We start from the raw sequence: 25,589 nt of genomic DNA on the forward strand, positions 1-25,589 counted from the left end.
CGACTCTCACTCGGACATGATCCCCCGACCGTCACTCAGACATTAGCCCCGGACCCTCACTCAGACATGATCCCCCGACCGTCACTCAGACATTAGCCCCGACCCTCACTCAGACATGAGCCCCGGACCCTCACTCAGACATGAGCCCCGGACCCTCACTCAGACATGAGCCCCGGACCCTCACTCAGACATGAGGCCCGGACCCTCACTCAGACATGAGCCCCTCACCCTCACTTAGACATGTGCCCCTGACCCTCACTCAGACTGAGTCCCGACCCTCACTCAGACATTAGCCCCGGACTCTCACTCAGACATGATCCCCCGACCGTCACTCAGACATGAGCCCCGGACCATCACTCAGACATTAGCCCCGACCCTCACTCAGACATGAGCCCCGGACCATCACTCAGACATTAGCCCCGGACCCTCACTCAGACATGATCCCCCGACCGTCACTCAGACATTAGCCCCGACCCTCACTCAGACATGAGCCCCGGACCCTCACTCAGACATGAGCCCCGGACCCTCACTGAGACATGAGCCCCGGACCCTCACTCAGACATGAGGCCCGGACCCTCACTCAGACATGAGCCCCTCACCCTCACTCAGACATGTGCCCCTGACCCTCACTCAGACTGAGTCCCGACCCTCACTCAGACATTAGCCCCTCACCCTCACTCAGACATGTGCCCCGGACCCTCACTCAGGCATGTGCCCCTGACCCACACTCGGACATGATCCCCCAACCCTCACTCAGACATGAGCCCCGGACCCTCACTCAGACATGAGCCCCGGACCCTCACTCAGACATTAGCCCCGGACCCTCACTCGGACATGTGCCCCTGACCCTCACTCAGACATGTGCCCCTGACCCTCACTCAGACATGATCCCCCAACCCTCACTCGGACATGTGCCCCGGACCCTCACTCAGACATGTGCCCCGGACCCTCACTCAGACATGTGCCCCTGACCCTCACTCAGACATGATCCCCCAACCCTCACTCGGACATGTGCCCCGGACCCTCACTCAGACATGTGCCCCGGACCCTCACTCAGACATTAGCCCCGGACCCTCACTCGGACATGTGCCCCTGACCCTCACTCAGACATGTGCCCCTGACCCTCACTCAGACATGATCCCCCAACCCTCACTCGGACATGTGCCCCGGACCCTCACTCAGACATTAGCCCCGGACCCTCACTCGGACATGAGCCCCGGACCCTCACTCGGACATGATCCCCAAATCCTCACTCAGACATGTGCCCCGGACCCTCACTCGGACATGAGCCCCTCACCCTCACTCAGACATGTGCCCCGGACCCTCACTCAGACATGTGCCCCGGACCCTGACTCGGACATGTGCCCCGGACCCTCACTCAGACATGTGCCCCGGACCCTCACTCAGACATGTGCCCCGGACCCTCACTCGGACATGAGCCCCTCACCCTCACTCAGACATGTGCCCCGGACCCTCACTCAGACATGTGCCCCGGACCCTCACTCGGACATGTGCCCCGGACCCTCACTCAGACATGTGCCCCGGACCCTCACTCAGACATGTGCCCCGGACCCTCTCTCAGACATGTGCCCCGGACCCTCACTCAGACATGTGCCCCGGACCCTCACTCAGACATGTGCCCCGGACCCTGACTCGGACATGATCCCCCAACCCTCACTCAGACATGTGCCCCGGACCCTCACTCAGACTGAGTCCCGACCCTCACTCGGACATGTGCCCCTGACCCTCACTCAGACATGAGCCCCGGACCCTCACTCAGACATGTGCCCCGGTCCCTCACTCGGACATGAGCCCCTCACCCTCACTCAGACATGAGCCCCTGACCCACACTCGGACATGATCCCCCAACCCTCACTCGGACATGTGCCCCGGACCCTCACTCAGACATTAGCCCCAGACCCTCACTCAGACATGTGCCCCTGACCCTCACTCAGACTGAGTCCCGACCCTCACTCGGACATGTGCCCCGGACCCTCACTCAGACATGAGCCCCGGACCCTCACTCAGACATGTGCCCCGGTCCCTCACTCGGACATGAGCCCCTCACCCTCACTCAGACATGTGCCCCGTTGCCTCACTCGGACATGATCCCCCGACCCACACTCGGACATGATCCCCCGACCCTCACTCAGACATGAGCCCCGACCCTCACTCAGACTTAAGCCCCTCACCCTCACTCTGACATTGGACCGGAAGTAGGTGGTTGACGTCTGAGTGAGGGTCCGGGGCTCATGTCTGAGTGAGAGTCTGAGGTTGACGTCTGAGTGAGGGTCCGGGGCTCATGTCTGAGTGAGGGTGAAGGGCGCATGTCTGAGTGAGGGTCGGGTCAGATGTCTGAGTGAGGGTTCGGGGCTCATGTCTGAGTGAGGGTCCGGGGCTAATGTCTGAGTGAGGGTCCGGGGCTAATGTCTGAGTGAGGGTGCAGGGCGCATGTCTGAGTGAGGGTCGGGGGCAGATGTCTGAGTGAGGGTTCGGGGCTCATGTCTGAGTGAGGGTCGGGAATGGATGTCTGAGTGAGGGTCGGGAGCGGATGTCTGAGTGAGGGTCCGGGGCTAATGTCTGAGTGAGGGTCCGGGGCTCATGTCTGAGTGAGGGTCCGGGGCGGATGTCTGACTGAGTGTCGGGGGCTCATGTCTGAGTGAGGGTCGGGAATGGATGTCTGAGTGAGGGTCGGGAGCGGATGTCTGAGTGAGGGTCCGGGGCTAATGTCTGAGTGAGGGTCCGGGGTTAATGTCTGAGTGAAGGTGAAGGGCTCATGTCTGAGTGAGGGTCGGGGGCAGATGTCTGAGTGAGGGTCCGGGGCTAATGTCTGAGTGAGGGTCCGGGGCGGATGTCTGACTGAGTGTCGGGGGCTCATGTCTGAGTGAGGGGCGAGGGCTCATGTCTGAGTGAGGGTCCGGGGCTAGTGTCTGAGTGAGGGTCGGGGGCGGATATCTGAGTGAGGGTCGGGGGCGGATGTCTGTGTGAGGGTCGGCGGCTCATGTCTGAGTGAGGGTCAGGAGCGGATGTCTGAGTGAGGGTCCGGGGCTTATGTTTGAGTGAGGGTCGGGGACGGATGTCTGAGTGAGGGTTGGTGGCTGATGTCTGAGTGAGGGTCGGAGGCTCAGGTCTGAGTGAGGGTCGGGGGCGGATGTCTGAGTGAGGGTCGGTGGCTGATGTCTGAGTGAGGGTCGGTGGCTCAGGTCTGAGTGAGGGTCGGGGGCTCATGTCTGAGTGACGTTCGGGGGCTCAGGTCTGAGTGAGGGTCGGGAGCAGATGTCTGAGTGAGGGTCGGTGGCTCATGTCTGAGTGACGTTCGGGGGCTCAGGTCTGAGTGAGGGTCGGGAGCAGATGTCTGAGTGAGGGTCCGGGGCTAATGTCTGAGTGACGTTCGGGGGCTCAGGTCTGAGTGAGGGTCGGGAGCAGATGTCTGAGTGAGGGTCCGGGGCGGTTGTCTGACTGAGTGTCAGGGACTCATGTCTGAGTGAGGGTCCGGGGCTCATGTCTGAGTGAGGGTTGGGGGGTGGATGTCTGAGTGAGGTTCGTGGCTCATTCCTTTGTTCTGCAGATCCAAAGGGGGATGTTATATCCCACATGAGACCCATGGTACCGGGCCGATTAAACTCCCTCTGAGTCTCATGGATTAGGAGCTTCCTAATCCTGAGTGAGGGTCCGGGGCTAATGTCTGAGTGAAGGTGAAGGGCTCATGCCTGAGTGAGGGCCTGAGGACTGGCGGGAAATGGACGGCCGCTCGGCCCATCGGGGCCCGGAGAATTGCCTGGGGGGGCTGCTGTTAACAGCCCCAACTGGCACGGCGGGAATTCCACACCCGACCGAAAAACGGCCACGGAGAATACGGCAGCCGGTGTCGGGGCAGCGGGGCGGGATTCGCGGCGCCCCCCGGGGATTCTCCGGGGTCAAAAAACCCACCCAGAGGTATTGTTCTACTGTGAATAAATCTTTTGTTCCTTAAGAAGTGGTTGCTTCCGTGAACTCAACACTGGCAATGAGGAATAAGTGGAGCTCAGAACAATGAAAAAAGAACAAAGAAAAGTACAGCACGGGGACAGGCCCTTCGGCCCTCCAAGCCTGTGCCGAAAAGGGCACCATTTTCACTGTAACCGGCCACCTCCATGAAGGTTTCGGGACGTAGTTTCACCTGCCACAGCAATGCTGCATTTGGGGAAGCTGGAAACATTTGATGCCGGTATTGAAGATTGCTCACAGTATGTCGAGCGGATGCGGTATTCCTTTCGGGCCAACACCATTATCGGAGATGAGCGCCAAACCATTGTTCCCTTGACAGCTTGTGGGACTGCCATCTTTATTGTGATAAAGAACTTAATATACCCCGCTGCCTGGACTCAAAGTCATTCGCCGACCAGGTAGCATTTGTGGCAGATCACTTCAACCCCAAAGCTTCAGTCATCGTCCAACGCTATTGTTTCAATATGGCCAAAAGAATCCCTGGGGGTTCCATAGTGGAATTTTTGGCACGTCTCCAGAACCTCGTGGAATTCTGCAAATAAGGCACTCCCCTCTCTGAAACATTATGAGACAGATTGGTCTGCGGCGTCCATGATGCAGCAACCCAGTAGAAATTGCTCACTGAGCCTCAACTGGACCTCAAAAGGGTCATGCAAATCATCATGTCATGAGAAAGCACCACACAGGGGGCGCAATTCTCCACTCCCACGCCGAAGTGGACGCGCCGTCGTGAACGCCGTTGAGGTTCACAACGGCGCGGAACGGCCCCGGTCCCGACCGATTCAGGCCCTGACAATGGGCCAGTATCGGGGCCGCGTCATCTACCCGCGCCAGGCCTTGTCGCCCGCGTAAAAGCGGCGCCGCATAGATGACGCGGCCGGCGCCGCATAACGGACGTCATGCGCAAGTTGGCCGGCGCCAACCCGCGCATGCGTGGTTGTCGTCCTGTCCAAATCCGCCCCGCAAGAAGATGGGGGACAGATCTTGCGGGGCCGCGGAAGGAAGGAGGTCCTCCTTCAGAGAGGACGGCCCGACGATCGGTGGGCACCGATCACGGGCCACCCCACCTTGCAGGTGAAGCCCGGTACAGGATCCCCCCTTGCCCCCCCCACAGGCCGCCCCCCCCCCCCCAGCGTTCATGCACCACCCACGACTGTGGACGGCGCCGGGGGGAACCCGCCGTTTTGGCCTGGCCGCTCGACCCATCCGGGCCTCAGAATCGCGGGGATGCCGGAGAATCGCCATTTTGGGTGTCTCCGCCGATTCTCCGGCCTGCGGCCCGTGAAACTCGACTGGGCCGTTCCCGCCGCTTGGGAGAATCGTGGGAGGGCGTCGGACCGGTGTCCCTGGAAATTTTGGCGGCCCAGGCGATTCTCCCAACCGGCGTGGGAGTGGAGAATCGCGCCCAGGGTGTACAGAATTGTAGGGAATGGCAGTCCTCAGTTTAGGCCGCACCTCTCCCTGGAGTGCGGTGCCACCTTGACCAGGTAATCCCGATTCCCTCTTCTGGGCGGCAACCCGCCAGGGGTCAAGCCGGTGACCTAGGAGCCCAGGAGCAGAGCGGGACACCCTTCCCTAATCCAGACGAAGAAGACTCTGGGCATTGTGAGATGTGTGGTCGGCGTGGTTGTAGAGAGTGGCGTCAGCAGGATGATCCATCCACCCGTCGCCCCGCTCGGCCTAGGCAAGCCCCAGTCCCGCACCTTTTTCGTGGAGGATAATTGTCTGCAATTGAACTGCATCTCCGCACCCAAAGTTGCGCCCATTAAGGTCACGATTTGAGTTAATGGTCACCCACTACTAGTGGAGTTGGACACAGGTGCTGCAGTCTCGGTTGTCGTTAGGCACATTTTTAATAATCTCCGGATGGGAATGCAGCTCCTGTCATTGTGAGACACCGAGGTTCAGTTGGCCACGTGAACCAGAGAGCCACTGGCCATAGCTAGGACCACCATGGTCGTCTATGGGCATCAGCCTGTTTGCCTATCCTTGGTCGTAGTGAAAGGTGGCGGCCTTTGTTTGCTCAACATCGATTGGCTACAATGCCTCCGCATTGACTGGCAGCAGGGCTTTCGTATGGGCTTGGGCGGCCTCAACACGGTGTGAGCAAAGTATGCCGAAGCTTTGAAGACTGGGCTGGGACGATCCGTGGGGCCATGGCGAAGATCCAGGTGGACCCCGCAGCACAACCAAGGTATTTTTGCACTCACCCAGTTCCTTATGCACTGTTACCTAAGATAGAGGCAGAGCTGTGTCAGCTTGAAGGCTTGGTGATCATCCGGCCGGTGAAGTTTGTGGATTGGGCGACACCGGTCATCCTCGTAATGAAACCCGATGGCACTGCCGTCTCTGCGGCAAATATAATACGGGGGTGAATAGGTCCTCCAAGATGATCCGGTATGCAATGCTGTGGATCGAGGGCCTGTATGCAGAGTTAGCTGGGAGTCTCTTGTTCACGAAGCTCGACATGAGCCAAGGGTACCTCCAGTTGGTATTGGACCCAGAGTCTCGTAATATGTAGCGGTGAATACGCATCGGGGGCTGTACGAGTACACCAGGTTGCTTTTCAGTGTGTTGTTGGCCTGCACCATTTTCCAGCGTGTGATGGAAAATACTTTGTGGGGCCTACCGTGCGTGTCAGCTTTATCTGGATGATGTGTTGGTCACGGGAGCTTCTGAACAGGACCACCTGGATAACCTCGACCAGGTGCTCTGTCACTTTGCAGTGTCCGGCATTCAGCTCCTTGGAGAGAAATGCGTTTCTCATGCCCACGAGGTGACCTGTCTGGGTTACCGTGTGGACCAGGAGGGCCCCAACCAGCTGAAGATAAAGTGCAGGCCATCCAAAATGGCCACTTGCCGGAAGGAGTGACGGAACTCTGTTCGTTCCAGGGGCTCGCCAATTACAACAACCAAGTATGGGAATGGGGGTGACCACAGGAGGCAGCGTTCACTGAGGTACAAAGGCAGCTCACTTATTCTCAGCTGCTGACTCACTTCGACCCCGCAAAGCGGCCTTTGGTCACATGGGATGCCTCACCATATGGCACCAGCACGGTATTATCGCATCGGATGGGTGACGGGACGGAATTCCCGATTGCTTCCGCCTGGAGGACACTTGCCACAGCTGATCGCAACTATGACCAAATTGAGAAGGAGGGTCTGGCCGTGGTCTTCGCCATCAAAATATTCCATCAGGCGTCGGTCGCTTCACAATATTGATGAATCATAAGCGCTGCTGGGATTGCTCAAGGAGGACAGGGCCCTCCCATCGCGTCGGTCAGGGTTCAATGGTCAGTCCTCTTACTGGCGGCATATGAATACTTGCTTGAACACCAACCGGGGATGCAGATCGCACAGGCGGACGCTCCCGATGAGGCTGTCACTGTGATGCATTTTCTGGATACATTGTCGGTCATGGCTGGCGGGTACCTGAATGGACTCAGACTGACCCCCAGGGGTTATCCAAGGTTCATCATATTGTCTTTTATGGGGCCCAGCACCGTTCCCTCCCCAGTGAACTGAAGTACCACAAACATCGCGGAGTTCAGTGTGGAGGACACCTTTGGGGGATGCGTGTGGTGATTCCACACAATGGAGAAGGCCCCATCTTGGCGGACCTCCATAATGATCACCCTGGTGTGTCTAACATGAAGGTGCCTGCCCGCAGTTGCGTGTGGTAGCCGTGCCTGGATGTGGCGATTGAGTGCCTCGCCCAGCAATGCGGAGTGTGGCAGGAACAGCAGACGCCCCCGCCTATGGCACTGCTTCTTCCCTGGGAGTGGCCAAGTCGCCCCAGGGTACGCCGCCATGCCGAATTTGCTGGCCTGTTTCTGGGGTCCATGTCCCTCCTCCTTATCAATGCCCACTCAAAGTGGCTGGATGTCCACAGCATGACATCGACAACTTCGAGGGTGATGGTCGAGAAGCTCAGGTTCTTGTTTAATATTCACGGCATTCCGGAGGTACTGTCCTCTGACAACGGAACATCGTTTACTATAGTGGAATTTGGAAATTTCTTGAGGACCAATGGAGTTCGCTGCATAAGCACTGCCCCATATCACCCCACGTCCAATGGTTTAACCGAGTGGACGGTCCAGAAATTCAAGCGTGTAATGAACAAGCGGATCGCGGTGTTCCTCAGCATGTGTTTGGCACGCTTCCTTTTCTGCTACTGCACCACTCCGCGTGGTGCCGATTGAACGTCTTATAGATTGTCAGTTTCGGACTTTCCTCAGCCTAGCATCCCCTGATATTGGCGGAAAGATACACCACGGACAGGGGAAGCTGGGGAGTAGCCCTGCAGAGCATGCCCTGTCTATTCACACAGATCTCCGACTGCCCGATCCCTATGACGTTCCTGTCTCCACCTGAGGTGCATCAGAAGAAGTGTGGTGCTTACTAGATTGTGATCCAGAAGCCTGTCTGCTAAGGGTGCCCGCCGAGTGATTATCTCTGCGATGGTGGATGGAGCAGGCGATGGATGTGATGCCTCTTCGGTGTCCTCATCAGGGTTCTCCGCCAAGGTGCTGTTGAGGGTTGGTGGCCCGGTCTCGTCAGATGGTGTTCCTGCAAGACAGTGAACATGATTAACGTCAATGGCATGGAGAAGGGTTTGGGGACTTAATAACTGACTCGAGATATGTCATCTTGATGAAGGTGCAGTGCCTCCTCACTTCTGTACAGCAGGCCGACCTCACTGTCAATGACGGCACGCTCCTGGCCAGCCCCAGCGAGCTCCAATGCCCTTTCCTCGAATGGAGTGAGAATTAGCAACTCGGGCATTCTCCCACCCGTCTTTTCAATTCCTCTTCTGTTGTGGGCAATCTTCTTCTGCGGGAACACAAAAGGGACATTGTGAGCCCAACGCCTGGCGGTTCAGGGGTCGGGGACATCTACTATTTGTGGGCACCGAATTTGGGCAGAAAGGGGTTGTGATGAGGATTGCCGGGGGGTTTTGAGGATGATTTTGGAAGGTCAGGTGCTGGAAGGCTGCAAGGTGGCAGCAAGTGGGCTAACGGTGACATCTCAGGAATGACGGAAGGGATGAATGCCAGGGGGAGACAGGGGTCACTCACCATGAAGCACATAAGAGGATCTTTTATTGGCTTTGCACTCCCATCCTCCTGGTCATGCACCTTGCACTGACAGCTGCTGCCACTGCCTCCCAGTCAGGACTGGTGACATTGCTCGGGGTTCTCCTGCCAACACATGGGTACACCATGCTCTGCCTCTCCTCCACGGTATTGAGACATCAGGTACGGGCCCCCTCCAAGAACCTTGGTGCTGGTCTTCTTGCTGCCATCACCCTGGCTTGACTGAAAGTGAGTGCTGAGGGTCCGTTTAAATGCAGCGTCCCCTTGATTCAATGCTCAGTTCACCCCCAGGGCAAACAAATCAGATGCCTGCTGGTGCTGCGTGTTTCAGGTAGGGGATAAACATTTTGGCCAAGTGGCTGAAGATCATGATCCGGATCACATTGGCGCAACACTTTCCTCGTTCAAAATGACACTTCATCATTTCTCGAGAAAATCCCGCCCAATGAGTCTGTTCATTAATCGACTTAAAAGTTCATTCAAATTTTTAATAGAATTGGAACACCTTTTTAAAACCAAGCTTGCGATGCCAGAAATTAACATCAGAAAATATGTTATTAGATATAAAATGCCAGTAATTTTTCTCTCATTTGAGTATATTACTCAAATAATCCAATTAAATGTTTTTTAAAGGGGCAGCACGGTGGCGCAGTGGTTAGCACTGGGGCTGAGGACCCGGGTTCGAATCCCGGCCCTGGGTCCCTGTCCGTGTGGAGTTTGCACATTCACCCCATGTCTGCGTGGGCTTCACCCCCACAACGCAAAAGATGTGCACGTTAAGTGGATTGGCCACGCTAAATTACCCCTTAATTGAAAAAAAAAAATTGGGTATTTGAAATTTAAAATTAAAAAATATATATATCTACAGTAATCTGGACAATATTTTAGTCAGGTTTCATTTTGAATCCTGTGTTCAAATTGGCGCACCTCAAGTGGTGCATGATTTGAGACTCTGGGCAAATGTTCGGAGGAGGATGACTGCATTATTGCCTAATTTAAAAACCTTAGTGAGCATTATAGACTCAGAAATCTGGGTCTTCATACTGGGGAAACCCGTACATCTGGAGGAGATTAGATTGACATATTTAAAATAATGAAGCGATTACACCTTACCCCGTGTTGAATTTAATAGGGGATGAGGGAACATGCATCAAAGTTATGTAAGCACAGAGCTAGTTAGATGCCAGGAAATATTTCCTTTTGCAGGGGGTCATCAACCTTTGGTTGCTTGCCAGCTTGCGGGAATGTGCTGCAAGTGATAAAAGGTTGTTGGCTGAGGCTGATATCATGAGGTACAAAAGGTAGATGTTACATTGTGTGGCACACCTCAAGGTCACCGGAACTTGTTTCGATTGCCTCGGGGTGAGAGAAAGAAAGTTCCAAGAATTCTTATCTCTCCCTGACTTGCCCCCGGCTTCTTATGGATATTTTCATGCATCTCCTCGGAGATGACGTGGCTGGTGATGGGTGGGTTCATTGCTTCATTGCAACATAGTTATCTGCAACAGCCTGGAAGCTCTACTGAAATTCTCCTATTCATAAGTTTCCATTTGTTTATGTCCTACCTGTTTTATCCTTGGATAATAAGCTGCATTTAATTTTATCTGCAAAGCCTAAACACGAAAGAAGCACTCTCCTTTGTTATTGAACTGTCCTTCCTACTCCCTTGCCTCCTCTTTATCGACGCACACTATTCTCCAACTGCATTGGAGGCTTGTAACTCTGAAGGTCACTGTCAACTTCTTTGCGACAAGCTTCTTACAGGCAGCATGCGGAGAGCTCAGTCATTATGTAGCCTGCTGCACACCACTGTAACAAGGTCTCCACAGACATTACATTCTGATGAGCAGGTGTTGCATCTCCTTCGCACCCGATCAGCAGAGTCTATTGGATGGAGCCAGAGGTTTTCCGACAATTGCAGGTTCCCTCGGGTCGCAGGGAGCCACTAGTTGTATTCTCATCGCCATGAACTTCAGCTGGACAGTCCTGCACCTTCACCAACAGGAAGGGCTTCCATTTGTTGAGCATCCAGCTGATCTGTGATCATCATTGCCGTATCTTGCAGGTTTATGTCAGGCACTCAGGCAGCAACCACAACTTGTTCATTCTTCAGAGCTCAAAGTGCCAGTTCCATTCAGCAGACCAGAAGTCCTGGGTTGATGGCTTATAGGTGACAAGGAGTATCTAGTGAAGAGATGGCTAATGGTGCCATCGTCAAGCAGACCATCAGCCCCTAGAAGATGGGATTCAAATGCCTTGCTAGATTAGTAAGGACATTGAAGTAGGTTCCTCCACTTATGTTCCTGATGGTAGGGGTGTGCTGTGCACTCCATAACCTCGCTATCCAAAGAGGAGATACCTTGGAGGATGAGGACACAGCAGATCGTTCTGGGCAGCACGGTAGCATTGTGGATAGCACAATTGCTTCACAGCTCGAGAGTCCCAGGTTCGATTCCGGCTTGGGTCACTGTCTGTGCGGAGTCTGCACATCCTCCCCGTGTGTGCGTGGGTTTCCTCCGGGTGCTCCAGTTTCCTCCCACAGTCCAAAGATGTGCAGGTTAGGTGGATTGGCCATGATAAATTGCCCTTAGTGTCTAAAATTGCCCTTAGTGTTGGGTGGAGTTACTGGGTTATGGGGATAGGGTGTGGAGGTGTTGACCTTGGGTAGGGTGCTCTTTCCAAGAACCGGTGCAGACTCGATGGGCCGAATGGCCTCCTTCTGCACTGTACATTCTATGATATGGGGCCGTTCCTCAGAGGATGTAGCACAGCAGCACGGTAGCACAAGTAGGCAGCACTGTAGCACAAGTGGATAGCACTGTGGCTTCACAGTGCCAGGGTCCCAGGTTCGATTCCCCGCTGGGTCATTGTCTGTGCAGAGTCTGCACGTTCTCCCCGTGTCCACGTGGGTTTCCTCTGGGTGCTCCGGTTTCCTCCCACAGTCCAAAGACGTGCAAGTTAGGTGGATTGGCCATGATAAATTGCCCTTAGTGACCAAAAAGGTTAGGACAGGTTATTGGGTTACGGGGATGGGGTGGAAGTGAGGGCTTAAGTGGGTCGGTGCAGACTCAATGGGCTGAATGGCCTCCTTCTGCACTGTATGTTCTATGATGTATATGAGGATGAGGTGAGGAACATGATGATGTTCATGTCAAAGGCCCTGGTTTTGATCACATGGATGACCATAACACCAGGGGTACCTTAATAAGAAAGAGGTTTTAATAGACTTAAAAATCCCAGCCTCAGAGATACATGGCTGCCATGTGTCTATACCTTTTTCCATGTGCAATGTGCAACTCATGTCACCTTCAGGTCAACACACATATCCTTTCCAAACACTAACGTACGGGGCATGCTGTTGGCATCGATATTGCAAAGTTATCAACCATCTCCCGATACAAGTCCCACAGCCACCGCTTGGAATAAAAACATCAGCATGAGGGCCTATGAGGTTTATATTTATTTGTGAATAATACTTAATAGAATTAAGTGCTTTCTATTCAACTCCCTTCATGGTTGAGTGGCTTTGAAGTGGTCGACTGTGAAACTAACAGCACTTAACTCTCTTTGAAGTGGTCCACGAGCTGTCAATCAATGCTTGATGTTTATAAACAGTGTGGTTAGTTTCACAGCTGACTACTTCAAAGCTACTCAACCATGAACGGAGATGAGTGGAACAATGCTGTCAGTTGGCGGTGTGCGGAAGCAGTCAATCACAGCCTAGTAATATCAAAGGCAAATGAATGAATGGCTTGTAGATCAAAGATCAGAGAAAATTTAAACACAGCTGACTGGTTTTCTTTTTCCAGGAATTGACGGGTGCTGCTTCCTGTGTCTGAGCCAGCAGGTGTATTGCCTGCTGCTAAAGCAGTGTTTCTTTTTCACTGCCTCTGTTTGGACTGCTCTCTAGCTTCCAAACAGGCATCTCTTTTCTGGGGGAGTTCCTGGTAGCGTCTCATTCCTGGGTGCTTCCTGCTAGGGGTCACTCTTCTGGGGGGTTTCCTGACAGGGGTCCCTCTTCTGTGGGACCACAGGGGGGTCCCTTTATTTAGGGGTCTCTCTGGGGGGTCTCTTTATTTAGGAAGTCTCTTAATTTAGGGGCTCTCTCTGGGGGATCTCTTAATTTAGGGGGTCTCTATGGGGCTCTCTTTAATTAAAGGGTCTCTGGTGGGGGGCAGTGAGGGGTCTAGTGGAGGTGGGGTGGGCAGGTCTTGCATTGGTGGGGGGAGGGTGGAACTCCAATGGACTTTGGGGAAAACTCCCTTAAAGGGTTACACCCTTGGGGCGGGAGGCGGCCGCATAATGGAGGCTCCCGTTCGGGAACGGCATTTTCGGGGCTTTAAGCCCAGTCCCAGGGTCCACGGAGGCGGCAGTGAAGACACAGGAGGAAAAAAAAAAGAAAAATGTCGAGGGTGAGCAAAAAAACTGCCGTAAAAAAAACAGATGAAGGTCCGTCGGGGAGTGGAAAGGTCACCGCAGGGTCGCCAAGAAAAATGGAGGCTGGAGCACCAGGGGAGGCCGCATTGCTTACGGCTGAAGAAATAACTAAGGTGATGGCTGCGGAATTCCAAAAGCAATTGGCGCAGATTGCAAAATGCATGTAGACGGTGAGGAAGGAGATGAGGGAGGTTTTGAGTGTGCTGGTGGAGGAGGCGGTTTCCCCGGTGAGGACGGAGGTGGCGAGCGCAGTGGCGGAGGTGCGAGAGCAAGGGGAGGCGCTGAAGGAAGTGGAGGAGACGTTATTGCAGATCGGTGATCAACTTGCCTCGCTGGGGAAGAAGATGTGGAAGGTGATGGACACTAACAAGGATCTGCGAGGAAAAATGGAAGACCTGGAAAACAGATCCATGTGACAGAATTTGAGGATTGTGGGGCTGCCCGAAGGAGTTGAAGAACCGAAGCCGACTGAGTATTTTGCCGCGATGCTGGCAAGACTATTTGGGGAGGGGGAGGATCCCTCCTGATATGAACTGGATCGGGCTCATCGGTCGTGGAGGCCTGTACCAAAGGTGAGTGAGCCATCAAGGGCAGTGACTCTGTGCTTCCGCAGGTACAGTGTGAAGGAGAAGGTCCTGAGCTGGGCCAAGCAGAAGCGGGTGGTGCAGTGGGCTGGAGCTGGTATCCGTGTATACCAGGACTTTACAGTGGAGCTGGCGAGGAGGCAGGCTGCCTTCAACCGGGTGAAGAGGGCACTGTACATTAGCAAGGTGCGGTGCGGCATTGTATATCCAGCGAAGCTGAGGGTGACTTACAAGCTCAGGGACTTTTATTTTGGAATGGCGGAAGCCACGGAGGAGTTTGCGAAGGCAGAAGGACTGTGGCAGAACTGAGAAATTAAGAAATGGCCATGTGCCGATGTAACCTCATGACTGTATTTTCTTCTTTTTTGTATCACTGCGTGCGGGTGTAGAGGCTAAAGGAGCCAATGTGGTATATATTCGGACAAGGGAAGGGACGGGACTTTCACTCGAAATGAGGGTTCTTTGGGGTGTAGGTGGATATGCGGGGTTTGTGTGCTAAAAGGGGATCTTTGGGCTTTCCTAGGGCCGGGTAAGTGGGAAAGGGACCCGGGCGGGGGCCTCCACGCTGGCCAGTTTAAGCCGGCCAGTGAACGGGAGTGAGGTGGGGGGAGGGGCTGCGGCCATCGGAGCCTGACAGAACGGGGTCCGAGTGGTCTAGCCGGGGTGGAAAGTTGGGGGGGAAGGAACCGAGGTTGGGAGGAAGAGTTTTACAAGAGGCAGTGGACGAGAGGAGCTGGAGACCTGGGGTGGGGGTGGGGGGGGGAGCTGTGTAGATTAAGGGTGACTACGGGTAATCCCTGATTCCTTTTTGCCATTTGTTTATGTAAACATGCGGGTTGAGGTTTGGGGGTTGGTGGGTAGATGGGATCGTTGTTATTATGGGGACTGACATATCTTGCTGATTATTGTTTATTGTTGATGGATGTAAATGTGGGAGAAAATGTGAAAAAGGAGGAGAATTATAAAAAATTTTTTTTTTTAAGAGTTACAACCCTTGGCCCACCGCGTGGTCCACAGTGTCAAATACACACTTGTCAGGACCAGCCCTAATTCTCGCTAGTCGCAGAATCCAGACCAGCATCTTCAATGGTGCTTGGGACAGAGAGACGATGCGACACTAACCCGTGCCAGGGATCCCTTTAAATTACTGGCCCTGACCTTGTTCCGGGTCATGGCCAGCCACCTTGAAGTCTGGACATCCCATCCTCTGATACTGCTTACACAGGATGAAGGGTTCACGCCTGCCCAGTGAAGTCGATTGCTCCAATTAGCGCCTTATCTTGCGTGTCACAATGGCGGGCCTGAAAGTCAGAAGCTGCAGAACCCTTCGTGCATTGGAGTATATTATTCGGCCCAAAATAATATAAATTTGGTCAGTGATTCAAGGAAACCTTACTCCAAAGTGAGGAAAATATTTCTCTACAGTGCCGAGTGGGAGCCAATGAACAAAGAGAACAAAGGACAAAGGACAATGCAGCACAGGAACAGGCCCTTCAGCCCTCCAAGCCTGTACTGGTCATGATACCAACTTTAATAAATTATTTTAATTCACTTGGTCATCAATATGAGTGGTCGTTGGTTTAATAATTGCAGCATATCCAAGATCCAGTCATTTTCAATTATACGTTACAACTTTAGAGGAATATCCATAATTTCACCTTGTGGCATTTAGAGTGCAGCTTGAGTGTTGGTAGGAAAAAGGTTCCTTTTCTGGGTTTCACCTTTCCTCAATACAGGCGTTGTTGCCATGTAGAGTCACTGTTGCCACCTATATTTTGGTAAGATTCTCAAAATATTCAGCTCGTGCAGACTGCTACATTCCTCCAGATAATGACATCATTGCCTGTGTGTGGCCACATTTGGCAAACATATGCAATGCATAATCTAGTTTGATGGTAATTTCCCTTCTGTAATTGAATTTTACCTATTCAGGCATTTGACTTTCATGTCTGTCCCACTATTAGTAAGATTGAACCCACATTGCCTGGTTTGTTACTGCATCTGACCCATTCGTTTGCACAGGATTTTATATTGAGTTTTTTGTTTTGAACCTATGTTTCAAATCTGTGAACATTGGAGGCATTAATATTTTGTTGTTGCTGGATGCACCAGAATAAAACCCATCAAATATTAAACAAATCATCATTTCAAATTCTGCTACAAACTAGTAACTGTTTTGTGTTGTGGGTTCGCTGTTGTTAGAAGCTGGATTAAGAGTTGAACACAGGAATTTGAGTGCGATAATTTCCTCTCAGTCTGGACTTTGATTACCCACCTTACCACTCAGTCCATTAAACAAGCTTTACCTTTTCAATTATTAGCTTTAATACCGAAGTATCCAATTACTGCTTAAATATGGTAAGCACTTGATCCATCTTGTTACATTAATAATAATTTTCCCTCCCATAAACAAAGAAAAACATGATCAGTGAGTAATTATGCTGGACACTGTGATATAATGTACTGAAAGTGGACAACATAAAAATAACATGGCTTTGAAGTGAACTGTATGCAGCTAAAAGTGAAACCATCCTACTTACAACACAGCACACTATCTATGTTGAAAGAAAAACAAACAGAAATAAATTTGTATTGTGATGTTGAAAAGCTGCAATAAATCCATCCAGACAAACGTCAGTAAATGATCTCTCTGATTAATACTAGCTGTGATGTGGGACCTCACAGTCGGATTTATGATCAACCTTCAGTTACTGTAGATGAAGTGGAATTCAGGAACTATTCCCCCCCCCCTTTTTTTATATAGTTCCCTTAAGTAACATTCCCTTGTTAAAGCCATTAACCCGAGACGTTAATGTTAAAAAAATACTTTTATTGTTTTAATCGAAAGACCCAACTGGGAGAGAGAGACAACCTACAGGAAAAGAGGGTGAAAGATCAGGCAAACATTGACTTTAAAGATGGAAGGCCGACCAACTGGGGACCCTTATTCCACTGTGAAAGTTAGACCTTCACCTGGTCTTATCTTGCACGTTGCCTTATCAGTGGTTACCACATCTCACTGCTGGCGTGCTCGACATCTACACATAACCTCATCCATAAGAAGCAGGCACTGTCTATTTCTTCCACATCCGCTGTTCAATCAGTCCTTTTAGTAAATTTGTTGTCATTTTAGGGTTTGTTACAGCATCCATTGAAAACAGGAGTCACGTCATCAGGACCTCTCTTTCACTGCAGGCTCTTATAAACAAAGCAATCTGGATGAATATGGTTTGGCATCAGCTCCTGGGTTGCATCTGGAGCCCCACATCCCTGGTTTCAGCAACGCTTTCCAATTTAAGCAAAGTGTTTTTAAAAAAAAGTCAAAGTGTTCATTCTTCATCATCACAGTTTGATTTTTAACACGCGTCTTATGGATTGCGAGACTCTTTTGCTTCAACGGCTGATGTTTCGAGAAACAGAATCTGGAGATTTAATGATAGCATTTTGATTTTTTTTTCAGCTGTAAATTCCGCCTGGGGGTCGACCTGTTCAGTTGGCTGGACAGCTAGAACATGGGTCAGGATAGAGCTGACAGGACGGGGTTCGATCACTCTTCTAGCTGAAGACTTGCCTCTTCATCTTACCCATACTTAGAAATTATAACACTTTCCTGTGGGGGTGGCGGGGATTAAGTAAATAATTTACAAGGACCTGTCTTTGGGCAGAGAACTCAAGAAGAAGGCTTGCAGGCTTTGATAATTCTCAGCAGAGATAGTTTTCATTATTGTTGGCAACACTATAGACCAAGGCTCATTATGTGGGAAAACCACAGTTGAAGAGAATAGGAGGGAGGACCAGGTTAATGAAGAAGTACTGATTCTAAGTGTGAGTTTAAAAGTCTGTGTATCGTAGCAGAAAGTAGAGAATGAGGAAGAAATACAGTATTGACAAAGCTTTGCACTGGGATTACATTCCCCCTTCCATTTTTATTTGCAATTTTCATAGAATTTACAGTGCAGAAGGAGGCCATACGGCCCATCGAGTCTATGCTGGCTCTTGGAAAGAGCACCAAGCCCACACCTCCATCCTATCCCCATAACCCAGTAACCCCGCCCAACGCTAAGGGCAATTTTGGACACTAAGGGCAATTTAGCATAGCCAATCCACCTAACCTGCACATCTTTGGACTGTGGGAGGAAACCGGAGCACCCGGAGGAAACCCACGCAGACACGGGGAGGATGTGCAGACTCCGCACAGACAGTGACCCAAGCCAGGAATCGAATCTGGGACCCTGGAGCTGTGAAGCAATTGTGCTATCCACAATGCTACCGTGCTGCCCTGATAAGTTTACTGGTAATTATTCTTCCATTCCTATTGCAATCACACCTGGGGCGAGATTCTCCGACCCCCCGCCGGGTCGGAGAATCGCCGGGGGCTGGCGTGAATCCCGCCCCCGCCGGTTGGCGAAGTCTCTGGCACCAGACATTCGGCGGGGGCGGGAATTGCGCCGCGCCGGTTGGCGGGCCCCCCCGCTCGATTCTCCGGCCCAGATGGGTCGAAGTCCTGCCGCTAAAATGCCTGCCCCGCCGGCGTAAATTAAACCACCTACCTTACCGGCAGGACAAGGCGGCGTGGGCGGGCTCCGGGGTCCTGGGGGGTCTGGCCCCAGGGGGTGCCCCCACGGTGGCCGGGCCCGCGATTGGGGCCCACCGATCCGCGGGCGGGCCTGTGCCGTCGGGGCACTCTTTCCCTTCCGCCTCCGCCACGGTCTCCACCATGGTGGAGGCAGAAGAGACTCCCTCCACTGCGCATGCGTGGGAAGCCGTCAGCGGCCGCTGACGCTCCCGTGCATGCGCCGCCCGGAGATGTCATTTCCGCGCCAGCTGGCGGGGCACCAAAGGCCTTTTCCGCCGGCTGGCGGAGCGGAAATTCGTCCGGCGCCGACCTAGCCCCTCAATGTTGGGGCTCGGCCCCCAAAGGTGCGGAGCATTCTGCACCTTTGGGGCGGCGCAATGCCCGTCTGATTTGCGCCGTTTTGGGCGCCAGTCGGCGGACATCGCGCCGTTTCCGGAGAATTTCGCCCCTGTTTCTTATTCCATGAATTACATGGAAATACATGTGCTGATTATCAGGAAAGATAAAAATCTGTGCCATCCAGAAAGGTGTTTTATTCAAACCCACGCACAAAGTTTGTCTTGGTTAAAAGAACAGCGACGAGAGATTTACAGAACTGCTTTGAATATTTACCAAAATATCGAGCAAAGTATAACCGCTCTGAGCTGTAGCCAATTTTTCTGCCATATTGGGATCTTTCCAATAAACAGAATAATGTACATTGATTGAGGAGGGAAATTGTGGATTTTCATAGAATTTACAGTGCAGAAGGAGGCCATTCGGCCCATCGAGTCTACGCTGGCTCTTGGAAAGAGCATCCTACCTAAGCCCACACCTCCATCCTATCCCCATAACCCAGTAGCCCCACCCAACACTAAAGGCAATTTTGGACACTCAGGGCAATTTAGCATAGCCAATCCACCTAACCTGCACATCTTTGGACTGTGGGAGGAAACCGGAGCACCCGGAGGAAACCCACGCACACATGGGGAGAACGTGAAGACTCCGCACAGATATTTTATACCTGATTGATTGACTTCACTGGATGGAATGTTGGCATTTTATATTTTATGCATCATATAATTTATGCGCCAGTGCCAAAACAAGTACAAACATATTTCCCTCGATTGTGATACATTTTGGGGCAAATTTTGACATTGTGCAATTATTTAAAATGTGTGATCATGAATCTCTGTGCACCTCCCCTGATTTTTGTTGAAGCCAATGGGCCGTCTATAAATAGGGTTGTCGATTCACTATTGGCTGTTTCACAGCAAAGACAAAATGGCTCCTTGTGAAAACATGAAATGAGAAAAGCTAATTTAACCCATGGTTTACATCTATCATTTTCAAACCCAGGGTTGCAACCCGCGGGTGGGTCTCGGGGGGTGTTGGGAAGGTCACCGGGCTATGCGACACAGCATTCCCGATCGCGGGGCAATGCGCGTGGCGTTCCCGATCTTGGGACATAGTGCTCATCAGCATGACCATAAGACCATGAGACATAGGAGCAGAATTAGGCCACTCTGCCCATCGAGTCTGCTCCGCCATTCAATCATGGCTGATATTTTCTCATACCCATTCTCCTGCCTTCTCCCCATAACCCCTGATCCCCTTATTAATCAAGAACCTACCTATCTCTGACTTAAAGTCACTCAGTGAATTGGCCTCCACAGCCTTCTGCGGCAAAGAGTTCCACAGATTCACTACCCTCCGGCTGAAGAAATTCCTCCTCATCTCTGTTTTAAAGGATCGTCCCTTTAATCTGAGATGGTGTACTCTGTTTCTAGTTTTTCCTACAAGTGGAAACATCCTCTCCACGTCCACTCTATCCAGGCCTCGCAGTATCTTGTACATTTCAATAAGATCGCCTCTCATTCTTGTAAACTCCGAGTACAGACCCAGAGTCCTCAAACGTTCCTCATACGACTTCTTTAAAAAATGTCGGCCGCAACCGGTTTTCACACTGCCTGGTAGTCCGCGCATGTGTGCCCCCTCAGCAGTCCCTAGGCTCGGAGCCCAGTGGGGCAGAACGCCTCCTCATTACGTCAGCGGGCTGACCCAGGAGCAGTTTTTAAAAATTGCTGGAGACTTCCTGCCTGAAGTGGCGGCAGGGAGTACGTCATGTGCCCCTCCACTGACGTCACATGTTCTGGACGCGAGAGAGTTTCCCCCATTTTGTAACTGCCAGCAGTGCTGGTGTGAACTCCATGGCTTCTGATGAATAACCCATAACATCGAGGCTGAAAAAAGGAACAAAACAGAATAAAGAGATTACTTGAGGTGTGGTTTTATTAATTGTGCCACTGCAAATCAGGATTCAAAGTTTGTGTGTGTTATATGTAGGGAAGCACTGGCAAATGAAAGTTTAAAATCCTCAAAACGTCAAAGACATTTGAAGCGCGGCGAGTTCGAGGACAACCCTCTTGATTTTTTTTCAACGGACGCAGTGAGGATCTTAAATCATCAGCTGAAGTCATTGTCAGAAATGTAACATTGAATAACAAAGCAAGTGAGATCATGAGCAGCAAAAAGGCTCACCTGTCATATTAATGGGAAGTGAAAATGGTAGGCCGCGAAGTTCGGGCAACGTGGGTCGCTAAGTTCGGGCAACGTGGGTCACAAAGGTCGGCCCGCGCGGGTCCCGAAGGATAGCAGGTGGTAGAAATGGAACCCGGGCAAAACAGTTTGAGAAACACTGCTTTACATCGACCACATATAAATGTGCCACTGACTCCACCCGATTCATTTTATACCCTGGCAAATGTGTCCACAAACTTCCTCCCTGGCTCCCCAGACGTACATCAAGCAAGACTGGAGAAAAGTAGTTTTACATCTTAACTTGGCCAGTTGCCATCACTGACTCAATATGTCCATGATTGCAGTGACTCTGGAACCCAGGTATTTTTATTCCAACTCCCCCTTATAAGTCTCAGTCGAGCAGATATTAGCCCAGTATTTCTAAAGCTGTTAATTAAACCATGTTGTTGCTCACTCAGCCATCCAAATTTATAATAATAATCTTTATTGTCACAAGTAGGCTAACATTAACACTGCAATGAAGTTACTGTGAAAATCCCCTAGTCGCCACACTCCGGCGCCTATTCGGGAACACAGAGGGAGAATTCAGAATGTCCAATTCACCTAACTTACCTAACAGCATGTCTTTCAGGACTTGTGGGAAGAAGCCGGAGCATCCGGAGGAAACCCACGCAGACACAGGGAGAACGTGCAGACTCCACACAGACAGTGACCCAAGCCAGGAATCGAACCTGGGACCCTGGAGCTGTGAAGCAAGTGCTACCCACTGTGCTACCGTTTTACTTACATGTAAGTAAATTTACTTACATGTGTTTCTGACACACATTCATTTTGGGGGGAAAGGAAATCACCTCATGTGGTTCAGGAGGTTTAAAGAGTTCACAAGAACTCTGGTTCTGTAAAAAGAACATTTTAAAATGGAGCAACGAATGTGGGAACTGCTGCTGTAACAATGATTTCTAAGTCGAAGCAATCCTTTTACTAAATGATAATTGTGACTTATGTGTTGCCTGATTAGTGATGCTTCCTTTCAAATGTATTTTGATGGCAGCACACTGGCATTATCCTTACCACCATAATAGCATAATGTAGGGGCCGTTTTTCACAGGGCTAAATCGCTGGCTTTGAAAGCAGACCAAGGCAGGCCAGCAACACGGTTCAATTCCCGTAACAGCCTCCCCGAACAGGCGCCGGAATGTGGCGACTAGGGGCTTTTCACAGTAACTTCATTGAAGCCTACTTGTGACAATAAGTGATTTTCATTTCATTGCAAGCAACATTTGATGATGCGATTGGGATGGTATATTGAACCAATTTTCCAGAGATTTGACCATGGGGTCATTCAATTAACCAGGTCAGCAAAAGAGATGGAGTTTCATCATTCCGGAGCTCCGTCATTCGGGAGCTCCGTCTCTTTTACATTGCCAGGTAAATCCAGGGGTATGGCGCTTGCTTAAGCAGAAGCCTATCTGATTCATTTACCAGAGATGAAGGGCTGTTCCTAGCCTCCCAATCCACTGTCCAGCATGACTATTGACCAGGTTCCCAATTGCAGGCGGATCTAAATAACGTGGCTTTGTGGACTGTCTCTGAAGCATTGGAACGGAGGAGTGCATGTGAATCCCAGGGATAGGCCGGACAGAGCCCTTTGTTTGTCAACCCCCCCCGTCCATCAGGAGTTGAGATTGATCAATACCCTCTGGTTTTGAGATGGTCCTGATCTCTAAGGTTGAACCTGCAGCCACAGGCCTGGGATGTCTTCAAGCTCCATCTCATTTTCCTATTCCTTTTGCTTGTGGTAGTCATCACTAGCTGTATTATATGTATTACAGTAAGACACATATACTAGAGGTACATGGGTAAATCCCTGCCTGCTGGCTCCGCCCAGTAGGCGGCTTATAAATGTGTGTGCTCGCCGGAGCTGCATCCATTCTGGTAGCAGCTACAGGAGGCGCAACATCTTTGCTCAATAAAACCTTGATTATTCCACTACTCTCGTCTTTGTGGTAATTGATAATGCATCAGTCCTCATCTCTGAGGTTGAACCTGCAGCCACAGGCCTGAGAGGTCTTCAAGCTCCATCTCATTTTCCTATTCCTTTTGCTGTTGTAAGGCCATGCCTAACCAAGTAGATCTAGGCCAGAGTGTCTACACTCTGTGCTGTTGACCCAGGACACAAAATGTGAGCATCTCTGGGCACGCTCAGAAGCAGCACATTTTGGTTTTGGTCGATGAGTTTTTGCTTTCTGTTCCTCATCGGTTTCAGGAAGGTTATAGAACTTAGTACAACCAAAGAACTATGGAAATGTTACAGCACAGAAAGAGGCCATTCTTCCCATCGTGACTGCGCCAGCCCAAAAAGAAACTAGCCACTCATTTAAATCCCACTTTCCAGCACCTGCTCCGTGGCCTTGCCGGTTACAGCACTTCGATGTTACCTTTTAGATGAGTTGAGTGTTTCAGCATCAACCACCATCTTCGGCAGTGAATGGGCAGCACGGTGGCGCAGTGGTTAGCACTGCAGCCTCACGGCGCCGTGGTCCCAGGTTCGATCCCGGCTCTGGGTCACTGTCCGTGTGGAGTTTGCACATTCTCCCCGTGCTTGCGTGGGTTTCGCCCCCACAACCCAAAGATGTGCAGGCTAGGTGGATTGGCCACGCTAAATTGCCCCTTAATTGGAAAAAATGAATTGGGTACTCTAAATCTATTTTAAAAATAAATAAAAAATCTTAGGTAGTGAATCCCAGATGCCCATCATCCTCTGGGTGAAAACGTCTTTCCTCATGTCCTCTCTAATCCTTGTACCATTCACCGTAAATCTATGCCCTCTAGTAATTGATCCCGCAGCTAACAGAAACAGGTTTACCCTATCGAAGCCCCTCATAATTCTTTACACCTCAATGAGGTCACCCTTTAGCCTTCTCTGTTCTCGGGAAAATTACACTCACCATCCAATCTCTTCTCATAGCTGCAATTTTCAAGTCCAGGAAACATTTTGTGAATCTCCTCTGCACTGTCTCCAGAGCAATTGTGTCATTCCTGGAATGTGGTGACCAGAACTGTGCACACAACCCCAGCTGTGGCCTAACCAGCGTTTTATGCAGTTTCATCATTACATCTCTGCTTTTGTATTCAATACCCTGCCTAATAAAATAAAACATTCCATATGCTTTCTTGTCCACCTGTCCGGCCACCTTCAAGGTCCTGTGGACATGCAGTCCAAAGTCTCTCACTTCCTCAACCCCTCTCAATATCTTTCCATTTATTGAGAATTCCCTTGCTTTGCCCTCCCCAGATGCATTACCTCACACTTTTCCTGATTGATTTCTATTTGCCATTTCTCCACCCACTCAACCAAACCATAGATATCATTCTGGAGTCGATGGTTATCCTCTTCTCTATCAATCGATTTTGCAATCTACAAATTTCCCAATCATGACTCCGAAAATTAAATCTAAATCACAAATATATGCAACCAAAAGCAAGAGCCCCAACACTGAGCATTGTGGTTAGCACAGTTGCTTCGCAGCTCCAGGGTCCCAGGTTCGATTCCCGGCTTGGGTCACTGTCTGTGAGGAGTCTGCACGTTCTCCGCGTATCCGCATGGGTTTCCTCCGGATGCTCCGGTTTCCTCCCATGGTCCAAACATGTGCGGGTTAGGTGGATTAGCCATGCTAACTAGTATCCAAGAAGATTACTGTGTTACGGGGATACGGTGGAGTCGTGGGCTTGAGTAGGGTGCTTTTTCCAAGGACTGGTGCAGACGTGATGGGCCGAATGGCCTCCTTCTGCACTGTAACTTCTATGATCTGTGATCCATCCATAAAAACATCTATCAATGTTTGTTTCTAGTCACTGTTCTTTTACTCCCTGTCACTGAGCCAATTTTGGATCAAACCTGCCACCTTCCCCTCCTTCCTGTGAAATTTCATTTTTCTGACTGGTCTGACATGTGGGACTTTGTCAAGTTCCTGACTGAAATCCATGTAGACAACATCCACTACACTCCCTTCATCAATCCTCACTGTTACTTCCTCAAAGAATTCTGTTAACTTGGTAAGACATGATGTCCTCTGAATAAAACCTTGCTGCCTATCCCTGATTAATCCGTGCCTTTCTAAGTGACAGTTTATCCTGTCTCTCAGAACTGTTTCCAATAATTTATCCATCACGAAAGTCAGACTGACCAACCTATAGTTTTCTGGCCTATTCCTCACACCCTTCTAAAGTAATGGCATAACATTCACAGGCCTCCAGTCCTCTGGGACCTCGCCTGTATCTTGTGAGGATTGGAAAATGGTCCTCGGAGCATCCGTTACTTCCTCCCTGGCTTCCTTCAACAGCCTGGGATACAATCCATCTGACCCTGGTGACGTATCCACCTTGAAG

Source organism: Scyliorhinus torazame, chromosome 10 (genome assembly GCF_047496885.1).
Source record: "Scyliorhinus torazame isolate Kashiwa2021f chromosome 10, sScyTor2.1, whole genome shotgun sequence".
In the NCBI taxonomy this organism is placed as follows: Eukaryota; Metazoa; Chordata; class Chondrichthyes; order Carcharhiniformes; family Scyliorhinidae; genus Scyliorhinus; species Scyliorhinus torazame.